Source organism: Macrotis lagotis, chromosome 1 (genome assembly GCF_037893015.1).
Source record: "Macrotis lagotis isolate mMagLag1 chromosome 1, bilby.v1.9.chrom.fasta, whole genome shotgun sequence".
NCBI classification, from domain to species: Eukaryota; Metazoa; Chordata; class Mammalia; order Peramelemorphia; family Peramelidae; genus Macrotis; species Macrotis lagotis.
The window spans coordinates 142,281,972-142,295,522 of record NC_133658.1 but is presented as its reverse complement, the minus strand read 5'-3'; the positions used below and the strand labels follow the sequence as shown (position 1 = coordinate 142,295,522).

Below are 13,551 nucleotides of genomic sequence, written 5' to 3'. Positions count from 1 at the left end.
AACCCATTGCCTTGCAAAACAAAACCTAAAAAAAAAAGAAATATGGAAAGTTAGGGGAAAAGTCAGGTTATTTATTACTATATTTTAGAATTATATGGTTTGCTTTGAATATGATAAACACCAAATAAGTTGAACTTTTGTCTATAATAGAACAGAAAAAGAAGATTGAACAGGAAATTGAAAATCTCTATTATTTATATTTTTTATCCTTTATAGATATATAATAAATTCAAACATATTTTGTTTGTCTGTGATTCTCTCTAGTCTTCCTTCTGTTCTCTTCTGCTCATTTAAATGCTTTAATGTTCTTCTTTTTATTTTTTCTTCTTTTTTTGCTACCTCCTTTGTTTATTTACCCTAGTAAATATACTGTCAAAATGAAAATTAATAATAGAATAGCATGATCTGTAAAACAAATGAGCATGGTCAATCAAAAAATATATCTAATATGTTTGTTCTGTCCAAAAATCTATCTCTCATTATGCACCTTGAATCCATCATGCTTCTTTCTGAATGTGGGTGGGCTTCATCATTATTCCTCCAGTCATGAGCACCTTTCAAAACTCTTTTTCTTTATGTGATTATTCCTACTGGATAAATGGCTCCCCTGTCTCTCCCTTCATTCCCCATCAGTTCAAACAAGTCTTCCCAGGTTTCCCATAAAGTGACCATTTCATTATTTTTATATGACAATATTCCAATACATTCATATGAAATAATTTGTCCAGCAATTGTTCAATTAATAGATACTATTCCCTTGTTTACAACTTGTTGCTATAACAAAAAGTGACACCATAAATGTTATTTTATATAAGCATCCTTCCTTTCTTTCTCTGATCTAGTAGCGGTATCACTGATTCAAAGGGTATGCATACATACCTTAGTGACTTTAGGGGCAGGGTAGAAAATTAGAAAGGTAAGATTTTACTGCAAAGATGAGTTCATCACCCAAACTTTCTGGAGAGAAATTTGGAACTATGCCCAAAGGGCAACAAAAATGAGCATACCCTTTGATCCAGCAATACTACTACTGGGTCTATACCGTGAAGAGATGATGAAAAAGGGTAAAAACATTACTTGTACAAAAATATTTATAGCAACCCTGTTTGTAGTGCCAAAGAATTGGAAATCAAGTTAATGTCCTTCAATTGGGGAATGGCTTAGCAAACTGTGGCATTTGTATGTCATGGAACACTATTGTGGGATGGGAGGGGATGGGAAGGGAGGGATGGGAATTCAAGGAAACTTGGAGGGATTTGCATGAACTGATGCTGAGTGGGATGAGCAGAACCAGAAAAACGCTGAACACTTTATCAGCAACATGGGGGTGATGTTCAACCTTGATGGACTTGCTCATTCCATCAGTGCAATAACCAGGGACAATTTTGGGCTGTCTGCAGTGGAGAATACCATCTGTATCCAGATAAAGAGCCATGGAGTTTGAACAAAGTTCAAGGACTATTCCATTAATTTAGAAAAAATCCCATAACTTATTGTCTGATTTTGTTATCTCTTATACTTTTTGTTTCTTCCTTAAGGATGTGATTTCTCTCTTATCACTCAATTTGGATCAATGTACAACATGGAAACAAAATAAAGACTGACAGATTGCTTTCCATGGGAGGGGTGGGGGGGAGGGAAGTAAGATTGGGAGAAAAATTATAAAACTCAAATAAAATCTTTAATAATAATAATAATAATAATAATAATAGAAGATGAATTCAATTTCAAATCCATTTGACAAGTTGATGAACCACCTAGGTGGAGATATCAAAAAATACAGAACCCATGGGGTAAAAATTGGAATTAAATAAATCACCAACTAAAGATCAAGGATAGACTCTTGAGATACACCTCTTTAAGGGTTTTGAATAGGACAAGAATTCTGCAAAAAGGAAAGAGAAGTATCAATTAGAAAGAACAATTACTGTTTGATGGCACACGGTACTCAGGAAGGAGTAATAGTCTATAACATTAGTTACATATAGTCTATACATAGCAATTAGATCAAGGAGATGAAGGACTCAAAAAAGACTTGTTGAAATCATTCCTTTTGTTTCAAGGGTCAGATCAATTTCCTTATCTATAAAATAAGAATAGCATCTACCACCCAAGGTTGTTGTAAGGATAAATTGAGATAATATTTATAAAGTATTCAGCATTGTCCCTGACATTATAATAGGTCCTACATAACTACTAGCTGTTTTTGTTCTTGTAATTTTGTTCTTGTCTTTTTCATGAAACCTCCTTTGTTTTCTCAACTGAATATAATACATTTTCCCCAAAATGTCTCATGCTGCTTTGATATCTCATGTATTTAGTAATAATGTAACCTATATATTGATGCTTTAATTTTTTTCTGTACATACTTCCCACTTGCCCCAGTAATAGTAAGTTTCTTATGAACAAGAACAAGAACTATGTTGCCTTTTTTCTTTGTACCAACAGTGTTCAGCACAGTCCTATACATAGTAGGTACTTAATGAATATTTTTTCTGGTTGTGTTGACTTCAATGGAATGTGAGTGAAATATTTGCTATACTTTCATTCAGATCCTCTTCCATTCACTAGGTGAGAAAGGATCTGTAAACAGATATTTCTTCCCACTGAAGAGACTTCTGTATAATAAATTTAAGGATTCTCAAAGTTTATTATGAGGTCAACCCCCAGGCAATGGGAGCCAGAAACTTCTGCAGGGAGCTCCAGTGTCAGTGTTATAGAACCATTTAGGAAAGAAGCAAGGGAAAGCCTGGGGCTGAGGGGGACACAACTACCAGCAATGAATAGGGTTTATTTAATGATGCTAGCCTCAGGTCAGATATTAGTCATTTTGGAGAGATCTGAAGCTGATTGAGTTTTAGTGAAGGGAGCAGGATGGAAAATATTTGGAAGATATTCTTAAGACTTTGTAGCTAGTACAGCTTGAGAGAATTAACATGAAGTTAATTTTGTATAAGAGTATTCAATTATTTGGTAAAGAAAGGTATATAGAGAGGAGAAGAGAAAAGAGGGAAGAAGAAGGGGAAAGAGGAGAAGGAGGGGAATGAGGAGAAAGAGAGAGAGGGGGAGAGAGAGAAAGAGAGGGAGAGAGAGAGAGACTTAGAGAAGAATATTGACACAGGTCAAAGTAATGTGAACTGCTGGGTTACAATGTATCTCTTTTCTATATGCCCTTTTAACACACAATTATTAATTAAACACTCCACTCACTGTATGCTAGGTACTATGCAAAGACATAGTAATGATACAATTCTTGCCTTCAAGGAGCTTACATATACTATTATATATTCCTTATATCATATCATTGCCTGAAGCAATTTCTGAGACCTCTCTCTCTCTCTCTCTGTGTGTGTGTGTGTGTGTGTGTGTTTGAATGTGAGAGAGAGAAAAGAGAAGAAGAGATGGAAGGAAAAGGGAGGGAAGAAGGAAGGGGGAAGGAGAAGGGAGGAAGGGGAAGGGGAAGGGTAAAAGAGGAAGGGGGAAGAGAAAATTACCTAAACAAATGCAAAGTAATTGGTAGGAGGTAGGAGAATCATGCAAGACTTCATGTAGGAGGCAGGAGTTGAGTTGAATTTTAAAGGAAATTAAGTGTTCTAAGAGTAGTAATTGAGGGACATTTATTTTACACAATCAACAAGCATTCCTTAATCACATACTCTGTTTCAGGGACTGTATGATGTATTCAAAATACAAATGCAAGCAAAAAAAATAATTTCAGTAATGGAGGACAGTTTATTCAAAAAATATAGAAATGAGATCTAGAATGTCTTTTAAGATAAGGTCATTTTAGTTGTATTTTATTGAGTGAGAAGGGAGGTAATATATTATAAAATTAGAAAGATACACTTGAAACAAACTGTGGATGGCTTCACACGACAAAGTAAAGGGTTCATATTCTGACCTTTAAGGCTAGAGGAGACTATTGTTACTATTCAGTCTTTTCAGTTGTTCAGTCTAAGTCAACTCTTCATAACCCCATGTGATGTTTCCTTGACAGAGATCCTTGAATGGTTTGCTATTTCCTTCTCCAACTCATTTTTCACATGAGGAAACTGAGACAAACAGACTTAAGAGACTTGTCTAAGGTCACACAGTTAGTAAGTGTCTGAGACCAGATTTCAAATTTCTTGACAAAGCAAGAATTATGTTCAGAACTGTGCTTTAGGAAAATTATCTTCTTGTGAATTTATGGAATTTGCATTAGAGAGAGGAGAGACTTGAGGTTGGCAAATCAATCAGGAAACTACTTAAATAATCCAGGTAAGAAGTACCAGAGTCTGAATAAGGTGGTGGGTATTTGAGTAGAGAGAAGGGGATGAATTGGAGAGATACTCTGAAAGTAGAATTAAATATAGACCTGACAAGTCAATAGAGTGAAGAATCAAGGATGACATTAAGGTTTGAACTATAAACACTAGAAAAAAGATAGATTCTTCTAGATTCCTAAATTGTATCTAGAAAGGGGTGATTTGGAGGAAAGGCTAAAAAATTCTGTTTGGGACATGTTAAATTTGAGAAATCTATAGAACACTTATTTGGAAATGTCCAATTAATAGTTGTTGTGGGTATGAAGTTTAGGAGAAAAACTGATATTATAGTAAGGTAGATAGAGGAGCCATCTGTAGAGAGATAATCAAAAATCTCATAAGAAATGATGAGGTTGCTGAGAGAATATAAAGAGATATGAAAAGAAGGCCCAGGACAGAACTTCAAGGTACATCCAAAGTCAAGATGTGTGACATGATCTAGGAAAGGAAATGGGTGGGGAAGTCAAGCATTTAGAAGGAGAGCCAAGGGAGAGAAATATTATAAAAATTCTGAGAGAAGAGAGTCCAAGTATGTCAAATGTTAGAAAGAGGTAAAGAAGGATGAAGAGTAAAAAAGGTCATTTATGGGGCAGCTAGGTGACATAGAGCACCAGCCTTGGAGTCAGGAGTACCTGGGTTCAAATGTGACTTCAGACACTTAGTAATTGCCTAGCTGTGTGGCCTTGGGCAAGTCACTTAACCCCATTGCCTTGAAAAATCCAAAAAAAAAAAAGGCCATTTATGTGGCAATTAAGAGCTAATTGATAACATAGAGGGAACAGTTTTGGTCAAACTATGCAAATGGAAGCCAGATTGAAAAGGGTTGATAACATAGTTAGAAGAGAGTGTCAAAGGCACACAGGTTTTTCCTATGAGTTTGGTTAGGAGACTGAAGAAAAATTTAGGAATATAGTTTCAGATGATGGTAGGATCAAATGAGAATTGTTTTGTTAGTTTTTTAATTATTTGCTGTTGTTGCTATTGTTTCTAAAGATGAGGGAAACTTGGGTGCATTTGCAAAAAAAGCTATGAGGACAGTAAAGAGCGAGAGACTGAAGATTAGAGAGAAGGAAAGATTGTAGGAACAATCAAGAATGTGATTCTCTAAGCTTCTCCATAGGGAAATTATAAGATATTTTGGGAAGCAGTTTTATTGACAGAAAGACTAATATAGCAACAAATCAATTCTTGCTTCAACCTACACACACACACACACACACACACACACACATACACATACACAAACAGTCAAAAATTCTTAGGCAGAAATCCTTTTTGGATTGAAAGCTTCAGAGTGAATGAAGAAAACATTAAATGACAACCCTGGAATTGCTAAATAACCTCAAAGAATGAACCATAGGGGCAGCTAGGTGGTGTAGTGGATAGAGCACCAGTCTTGGACTCAGAAGTACCTGAGTTCAAATATGACCACATAAACTTAATAATTACTTAGCTGTGTGGCTTTGGGCAAGCCACTTAACCCCATTTGCCTTGCAAAACCCCCCAAAAAAGAAACCATATACTGGGGAACCATGGCAATCAGAAGGGTGGTGAAGTGTACATTGATGGAGGGAATCTCACACCATTAGTCCACTACACTGACCAAACATACATACTCCAAGTATCCTTGTATCCACAATATAGGATTGGAAGCACCCAACATGACCAAATAGATGATTTTACTGTAGCCAATAAAGGGAAGTAATTGTGCTCTAGTTAATGCAAGTTATTTTAAGAGCCAAGGTTAGCATCTAGGTACCCTGACTCAATCAAACAGTTAACAGTATCCCAGTATAGTATCTCTCCAATAGATTGTATATATCACCATCTCCCAAATATCCCAGAGCAGGGAATATTCTTTCTTTATTCCTAAATCTAGGTTTCAGTGAGATGTGTGGATTACACCATCTCTAAAGTCCTTTCTAACTCCAGTAATCCATAAATCTATGTCTTAAATCTGTAATAGGTTCACTTAAAGAGCATTTGGAGCATCTACAAACCAAAGTCTTCTAACCCTCCAACTCTGGTTTCCCAAGGGTTCAAAATGTTCTTGGAAATAGAGAATTGGAGTTTTGGAGAAAGGTGGTTTGTTCTTTTCAATGAAGTAGAAATTATCTACCTGCAGACATGTTGCTTTTGATAGATGTGGCTACCTACTGGCAGTATGCCTTTCTGTTCCCTTTCTATTGATCATTTGGATCAAGGGTCAAATTCTTTAAGATTATATTCCACCAGTTCAGTGAATTTCCTCTTAAACTTGGAAATTTTTTTTTGTAAACCTAGACTGTCAGAACCAGTAAGGAAGATCCTTGATTTCTGGAACTAAGAATCAGGAAGAACCAATCTTCCTGATTTATCAAATGTGAAGAAAGTTTATGAAGAGTGATTTTACTAAAAACAGACAAACAATAAAAAGAGTGATTTTAGGGGGAAGAGTATTGATTTGACAGTCAAGAGGACTGTGTTGTAGTCTTGGATCTCACATTAAGTGGATGCAGAGACTAAAATAAGCCACTTTTAGGAAACTGACCTAGAGCTCCAAACTTGGTGGAAGATCCAAAACCAGAATCACCAGATGAATCATTATTTTGCATCTTAATTCATGTATTTCAGAAGAACTGAAGATTACATGCCTAGATTTCCTCACATGTGTCATATCTATAGAATGTGGTCACAATTGCTGCAAAGATTGTGTCTTCAAACACATACATATGAGTTGGGGAAAAAGTTTTAAATGTCCTGAGTGCTGGAAATTTTGTGATGTGGATCAATTGGGTCAATTTGGCTCAGTCCTTCAAATTTCTCCAAGTTCGGCTGACAAGGAGCCTGAATCAAAAACAAATGATGAAGACAATCTTCCCTGAGGAAATCAGAATGAATCCTGAAACAGACCATCTTGGAATCATCTTATCCACAGATATGAACACAATAAGAAGAAGAGATTAATAAAAGAAATTGCATTATTCTATGGAGAGATCTGATCTATGTGATCTGTTTCTAGCAACTCAAAATTTTATCTGGGAGACATTAGTGGGAAGTGACAATGGGAAACCATTCTGCTTGGGATGTTGGTCTTTGTACCACTGCTGCAAAAAAAAAAAATGGAGAGGTTTAATCATCCTCTACTGGATATTGGTTTTTGAATCTAAGACAAAATAAGTTTATAGCCTGTACCTACTATGAACATTCCTGTAAGATGGAAACTCCCCAAGGTGGGAATCTTTTTGGATTATTAGACAGGAGACAGTGTTTTATGATGTAGACAATAGATGCCACATTTATGCATTCATGAGGAACTTTTCACAGCTCCCTCTGGCCTATATTTTTCATTGACCAATACATCAAGAATGAAAATATTCTAACTATTGACCCAGTATAAGATGAGGCTCCAGAAATCCTAGAGCATGACCCTGACACTTGCTTGGAAACCTCTACCAAAGGGGAATCTAGTCCCTGACCCCTATATATGATGTACTTTACTTTAAGACCAAGGAGAAATTTGTCTTATTTTCTAATATTCAGGAAATGAACCCCCCCACTAATGGAAGGCCATATATTTGTGGTCTAAATATTAGAGATAGAATATACTCAATAAACTATGTGCATTTAGAAGATTCAAGAATTAGGAACTTCATTGATTTCCTAAAGATGTGAATGGGGCAGAGACAAGATGGCAACAGGAGATGATCCTTTCTTAGCTGCTCTCTCATAAAACTTATAAACTAAGGACTCTAACTAAATTTTTGAGAGATAGAACCCACAGAGGGACCCAGTGAGGCAGTTCTCCTACTCAGGGTAACCTGGAAAAGAGCAGAAAGGTTCTGCTCCCTGGGGTTGGAAGGGCACCCCCCAGAGGGGTGTCCCACCAGAGTGAAAAAACTTCAGCCTCCCGGAGGCAGCCCCAGGGCACTGGGAGCTGGGGCTCATAGCAGCGGAGGAGTTTCCTAACCTAAAACCCAGGGAGCACCAGGCACAAATTGGGGGAACAGCGGGGGACCTCTGCCAGAGTGAGCACGTGAAGCCCAGCCCTCAGGGCACACAGTGGCCAAGGCAGTCCAGATCCAGGAAACAGAAGCAGGCAGAGCCAGTAAACAGGAGCCCCTAGGGCATGAACCCATTGAACCTAGGGAGTGAGTGAAGAGAGATACTGCCAAGCTCTGTCCTCTGCCCCTGGAACAGGACTCTGGGGTTCTGACCACATTCAGATCCTGATCGCAGTCTAGGCCCCCCATAGAACACCAGGGCCCCCCACCTCAGCCCCGTGGCTGAGGGGGACACTTATGGTCATTCACAGACCAGTAGGGAGGACAGAGTCTCACACACACGGAGATCCTTGTGGGAGTGTCCCAAAAGCTCAGGATGCACCCCCAAAACAGGCTTGGGCTGGGAAAATGAGCAAGTAGAGAAAAAAAGAGAAACACCATTGAGAAATATTTTGCCTGTGAGCCCAAGAAGGATCAAAACACTCAGTCTGAAGATGAGGAGCCACAAGCTCCTGCATCTAAAGACTCCAAGAAAAAACAGAAATTGGGCTCAGGGTATGACAGAGCTCAAAAAAGACTTTGAAAATCAAATGAGGGAGTTAGAAGAAAAACTGGGAAAAGAAAGGAGAGAGATGCAGGAAAAACATGAAAATGAAGTCAGCAGCTTAGTCAAGGAAATCCAAAAAAATGCTTAAGAAAATAGCATGCTAAAAACCAGCTTAGGTCAAATGGATAAAACAGTTCAAAAAGTTATTGAGGAGAAGAATGCTTTAAAAAGCAGAATTGGCCAGATGGCAAAAGAGATAAGAATGTTCTCTGAGGAAAACAAATCCTTTAGACAAAGAATAGAACTCAGGGAGATTTTGCTGAATTTATGAGAAATCAGGACTCAATACTTCAAAACCAAGAGAATGAAAAATTAGAAGAAAATGTGAAACATCTCAATGAAAAAACAATTGATATGGAAAACAGATTTAGGAAAGATAATTTAAAAATTATTGTAATACCTGAAAGTCATGATCAGGAAAAGAGCCTTGACATCATTTTCAAAGAATTACTACAGGAAAATTGCCCTAATATCCTAGAAGCAGAGGGCAAAATAGAAGTGAAGAGAATCCACCAATCCCCCCAAGAAAGAGATCCCAAAAAACCAACCCCCAGTAATATTATAGCCAAGTTCCAGAACTCCCAAATCAAAGAGAAAATATTACAAGCAGCCAGAAAGACACAATTCAAATACCATTGGAGCTGCAATCAGGATCTCACAGGACTTAGCAGCAACTACATTAAAAGCTCGTAAAGCTTGGAATATAATATACCAGAAGGCAAAATAGCTTAGAATGCAACTGAGAATCAACTACCAAGCAAAACTGAATGTCTTCTTTCAGGGAAAAAGATGGACTTTCAATGAACCAGGGGAATTTCAAATGTTCCTGTTGGAATGGCCAGAGCTTAACAGAAGGTTTGAGCTTCAAATACAGGACTCAGGTGAAGCATAGAGATTGGAAGAGAAGGGGAAAATATGGGGACTTAATGATGATGAACTGCATGTATTCCTGTATAGAAAAATGACACTGATAATACTCATATGAACCTTCTCAATTAACAGAGCAGGTAGAAGGAGCTTTTATAGATGAAGCACAGGAGGAAGATGAATTTGAAGATAAAATATGGTATAAAAATGGAGTCAAAAGAAAAAAAGGGAAATTTAATGGGGGAAAGAAAAAGGAGAGGGAGAATAGGCCAATATATTTCATATAATAAGATTTTTCTTTATTACAATGAGCTATTGCAATGATATGGAATGAGGGAAGGCAAGGGGGAATGAGGGAATCTTTGCTCTCATCAGAGGTGGCTAGGAGAGGAAACAGCATGTATACTCAATGGGGCATAGACATCTGGAGTAAGAAGGAGAGAGTGGGGCACAGGGGGGAAGGGGTGGGGATGTGAATGAAGGAGGAGAGGATAGACCATGGGGGGAGAGTGGTCAGATATAACACATTTTCTTTTTTACTTCTTGCAAGGGTCTGGGATTGGACAGCCTGTCCAGGACCATAGGGCCCAGTGGATGCTGGGCCTTAGGTGTGGTAGGAGGGCTGGGGGCCTCTTGGCCCCAGGGCCAGGGATCTGTCTGCTGCACCACTCAGCTACCCTACAGCAGAGTCAGTGAAAGGAGAGAGAAAATATAGTACACGATAGTGGATAAATATGAAAGGAGGGAGTTGCAATCAGCAATGGCAACAGTGGAAAAATATGGAAGTAACTTTTGTCATGGACTTATCATAAAGAATGTGATCCACCTGAGACAGAATTAGTGGTGTTGGAACACAGACTGAAGCACATTTTTTATTATTATTTGGGGGGGAATGCAGGGCAAATGGGGCTGGGTGGCCTGCCTGGGGCTGCATAGCAGGGTGATTGTTGGATGTCTGAGGCAAGATTTGGACCTGGATGCTCCTGGCTCAAGGCCCAGTGCTCTGTCTGCCACCTAGCTGCCCCTATTATTATTATTACTATTTTATTTTATTGTGGGTCTTTTTTCTTTTTTTTTTGGTTTCTGCAGGGCAGGGGGTTTGGGGTGGCTTGCATGTCACACAGCTGGGTGATTGTTGGGTGTACGGGGCCGGATATGGGCTTAGGTGCTCCTGGCTCCAGGGCTGGTGCTCCATCCACTGCACCATATGGCCATACCTACAATTATTACTATTATTTTTTAGTTTTAATTTTAATTTTTTTCTCTCCCCTTTACTTTATCATTCAAGTGATTCTATATTTTTTGGGGAGGGGTATTTTGTTTACTCTTAAACAAGAATATTTTATTAATGTGTAAAGATATGAATGGAAAAACCAATGACCCACCAAAAAATAAAAAGTAAAATAACAAAATTTAAAAGATCAAGTGGGACCCACATGAAGGGATATGAGAAGCCACCCACAACCCACAACTTGGTGGCAATGGGAAGGTTACAAATGCTATCATTGTACATGTTTTGGGGCTTTCTCAATCAATCAATCAGTTATGTTGATTTTTTTCCCTCTCATGGGAAAAGGTAAAGGGGTACCATAGATAGGCTTTTGTGGTCATGTAAGAAAAAGAAAATATCAATAAAAAGTTATTTTTTAAAAAAGAAGTCACTTTTCTTCTATGAAACTTCAATTTTCTTATCTTTAAAATGAAGTGAAGGGAATGGACCAAAACAATTCTAAGATTTCATCCTCTGATATGATACACTTTAAAGTAGAGGAAGCCATATGGTTCAATAGAAAACTATCTGCCCTAGAAATCAGAAATCTGATTCTCAAACTCTGCCTCTTCATTTTTAAGAGAGATAGAACTGACATCTATGTTAACTTGACCACATCATTTAACATTTCTCACCTCAGTTTCATTCTCTCTAAATTGGGAAAATTGAACTATATAGCCACCAAGGCAGAAGTGTAATGAAAAATGCTTAACTGCTGGCTACCTGGTGGAAAAAAATCTGTGCACAGAAAATTTAAGTTTAATCTTTATTACTAAGATTTTCACCAATACTTGATTAAATGTATACAATCACAAAATGATTAGTGAAGAGCTGAATTAGAGTATTTGTTAATTTCCAAGGTATAAATATTTACACTGAAATTTTAATGTTTTCAAGATTGGGTTAAAATTGGGTCCAAGATCCTTACCACTTTTAAATCTAAAAAGGTCCCATCCTTCCATTTCTGTGCTGTCATGTCCTTACTGGTGAAGATACTTCCAGGAATTCTGGCCAAGATGGTGGAGAGAAGACAGGCCCAGTTCCAAAATCTCCTGATCTTCCCCCATATGTGATATGAAACAAACCTATTAAAAGAAATCTGATCAAGAAAACCCAGAAAGAAAAGCCAGGATAAAGAACATCTATCTCAAGATATGTCTTCTGTAATCATGGGTGAGTCTGGGCACAGAGGGCAGATTGCAGGGAGCCCAGGATTGAGGAGAGCCTGGGAGCCTGGATTAGCCACAGATTAGCCTGATTAGCAGTGAGTCTGGAGCCCAGGAGCCTGAGGGCCTGAGAACCTGATCAGTTTGATCAGCAGTGGGGCTAGAGCCTAGTAGACCATGGGGCTTGGATCAACTAGGAAGCAGAGGCATTGATGTCGAAGTTGACCTTCCAGAGCTTGTCAGCAGGGCTAGAGGGAGAGTATCGGTGCAGGAGAGTGGCAGACATCATTCCTAGGCTCCTCTGGTCAGGAGGAACTCAGAGCCAATGCCTCCATTTCAACTTAAGTCCCTTCCCAGAACAAACACAATTGCAGTCTACCTCTGACCCAGGCTAGAACCACCTCAGCTGACAATAGGGAGAGTGATCACCTCACCCCAGGGAGGTGATCAAAGACATTGATCAAAGACAAAAATATTTAACAGCTTTAATCACTCTCTCTGGGCCAAAGGAGAAGGCCTCAATCAAGGTCATGGCCACTCCAGAGAAAGCAACCAGCACCTCCTACTGGCCAGATGGAGATATTGCATTCAGTGAGCAAATCCTCTAGCATCTCCTATTGGCCAGCTGGAGATATTACATGTAGTGAGTAAAGCCACTAAGGATCCCCACACCAAACCTCTGTGAACCAGTCCCTCCCCAACTCAAGGTCTTAGTAAAATGAAGAAAGGCCAGCGTAAATGAGGGTCCATAGAAAAATTCTTGGAAAGTAAAGACGTAACTCAGAGAGACCTAGAACCTCTGAGAAAAATATGATGGCTCACCAGCACATTAAGACTTCCTTGAATAAATAAGGAAGGAGTTTAGAAATCAATTGGAAAATTGGGGAAAAGAAACCCAAGAAAATACAATTGGAGAAATACAAAATGAGAATAATTCTCTCAGCTCCTCAATTGGACAAATGCAAAAAGAAAACTATTCTCTCAAAACCTCAATTGGTCAAATGGAAAACTCTTTCAAAAGTAGAATTGACCAATCGGAAAAGGAGTTGCAAAAGGTAAAAGAAGAAAATTCTTTTCTAAAACAAAAGAATGGAGTCTATGGAAACTAATGACTTCATGAGACAACAAGAGCCTGTTAAACAAAAGCAAAAAATCAAAAGATAGAAGAAAATGTAAAATATCTCATCAGCAAAACCATTGACTTCAAGAATAGATCAAAGAGGGACAAGCTGAGATTTATAGATCTTCCTGAAAACATTGAAGAGGAAAAAAAAGCCTAGGCTAAATATTAAAGGATTTATTGATGGAAAATTGCCCTGATATCATGGAACCAGATGGTAAAATAGTTATT

At 38.2% G+C, this 13,551-nt stretch overlaps 1 long non-coding RNA gene across 1 annotated transcript in view; it reads right to left on the bottom strand.

Annotated features, from left to right (window-relative positions):
- The window catches only part of LOC141504179 (uncharacterized), a 452,895-nt gene extending 439,727 nt beyond the window's left edge, over positions 1–13,168 (bottom strand). The window contains exon 1 of the long non-coding RNA XR_012473240.1: positions 11,963–13,168. This is a non-coding gene — a long non-coding RNA (uncharacterized LOC141504179). The remainder of the gene's footprint in view (positions 1–11,962) is intronic.
- Positions 13,169–13,551: the final 383 nt, after the last annotated feature.